General features: G+C 37.3%; 1 long non-coding RNA gene across 1 annotated transcript; it reads left to right on the top strand.

Moving 5' to 3' along the window:
* Positions 1–356: 356 nt before the first annotated feature.
* Positions 357–1,522, top strand: LOC144339450 (uncharacterized). The gene is made up of 2 exons (XR_013414474.1): positions 357–626; positions 1,325–1,522. It is a non-coding gene; the product is annotated as an uncharacterized LOC144339450 (long non-coding RNA).
* The last annotated feature ends 205 nt before the right edge of the window (positions 1,523–1,727 follow it).

Genomic DNA, 1,727 nt, shown 5'->3' with positions numbered 1-1,727 from the left:
TGATACTTTGGCAGGGAGCCCCCAGAATGGACAGAGTAAGTGGATTCTGATACCAAAACCCTATCCCGAACTCTAGCATCTTTCACAGTTCCGAGGAAAACAAACATATTTCTTTGGACCTACTATTCATACATGTCATGTTAGATGCATAAATATTATGCCTCTGTGGTAACAATGAGTGATATTCCAGCATTCCTAGGAGACAAATCAGCATAGTGACCCAAGGCCAATGTAGGTGAACAGGCCAACAGGGTAATGTAATTTGAAAGGTGCTTTAGAGCCACTTGCATTCTGAGGTTTGTTCACCAAGGTACTAGGCTACAGTGGTGCTTAAAGTCACCACTTTGAGAGTCAGCCCTTTCTGTAAATGCATAATGTCTCCAGAAGCTTTCAGCTAAAATACCAATGTGTTATTTTGGAGAGAGAATGCGTGAACTCTGAGCACTCCAAATTGCCTAAGCATGAACCAGTTTATCAAGTTATTTAAGTTGAGAGAAAGGTCCTCAAGGAAGGAATTACAAAATTGTGCTCTTTATGGGACATCATGAGAAGGCACAGGGAAGTTATGAGGGTAACAGTAGTGGAAGGAAGAAAAATCTGAAGATACTTGGGAAGGCGTGCCCGGGGTAGGTAGAATCCTGGCCAGAGAAGGGAGAGCAGAAGGACTCAGAGTCTAGATCAACTCTGTCCATTAGAACTTCCTGAAATGATGAAAATGTTCAACAGCTGGGCTGTTCAATATAGTAGTTATTAGCAACATGTGAGTATAGAAGACTTGAAATGTGGCTGGTGTGACTGAGGAATTGGAACTTTAAATTTTATTTAATTTTAATTAATATAAATTAAAATGTAAATAGTCAACTGTGGCTAATGGCTCCTATATTGGATAGTACATGTTTAAATGAAGGATTTGGGGTTGGCAGGTGGGGGGAAATCATAGAAAGGCAATGTGGAAAAGAAAGATACAGTTTGCTTAATTCACACTTTGTATGGTACCACTTTTCATTTCTAGGCAATACGTAGTTTACAAATTACAGGTTATATTATATTTAGCAAATTAACCTTTATTATGAAATAGCTGTACAGATTAAATAGATAGATGAGAGTAAGCCATATTAATTAGATTGGCCATGTCCTATATGATCTTATTTTACTCCTATGCATGCTGTCCACTGAAGGAAAGGAAAACATTGACTCAAAAGTGTTAAAAAGGGTATCCTTTGTTTAATGTTCAAGAAAGGCTGCAATTACTTTTCATAATATGTAATTGCAAGTTTTTCTATTTTTTTTCTTTCTGAATAATAATTATTTTTCTCCATTGCAGAGCAAGGCAAGGGTCACAATCACATTCACAGAACCTCCTTAGGGTGGATCCACAGGACAAACTTCCCACTGCTCACAGAAGCACTACCACCCCTTGGAATAATCAATCAATCAAACCAACTCAACAATCTTCCTTTTAATGCTAGTGTCACGTATTGATATAAAAATAAAATTTTGCTTTCTGGTGGGACATGAATAATAAAAGTATTTTTAAAGTTGTTTTAATCGAGGCTTCACTATTCAGAAAGTATTCATAAACTGGCACCAGAAAGTTTTCCAAAATCACTAGCTAGTTATTAGTGGCCACAGAACCTAGATGAGAATAAAAATAATGTCTAAACACAACTGAAACCAGAGGAATCTTTTTGTTGTTGCTCAGGAGGAGACAGCATCCCCTTTGAAAT

Source organism: Macaca mulatta, chromosome 2, assembly GCF_049350105.2.
Source record: "Macaca mulatta isolate MMU2019108-1 chromosome 2, T2T-MMU8v2.0, whole genome shotgun sequence".
Taxonomy (NCBI): domain Eukaryota; kingdom Metazoa; phylum Chordata; class Mammalia; order Primates; family Cercopithecidae; genus Macaca; species Macaca mulatta.
Note: the sequence above shows the minus strand (reverse complement) of the source record. Positions and strands in the feature narration are given on the sequence as shown.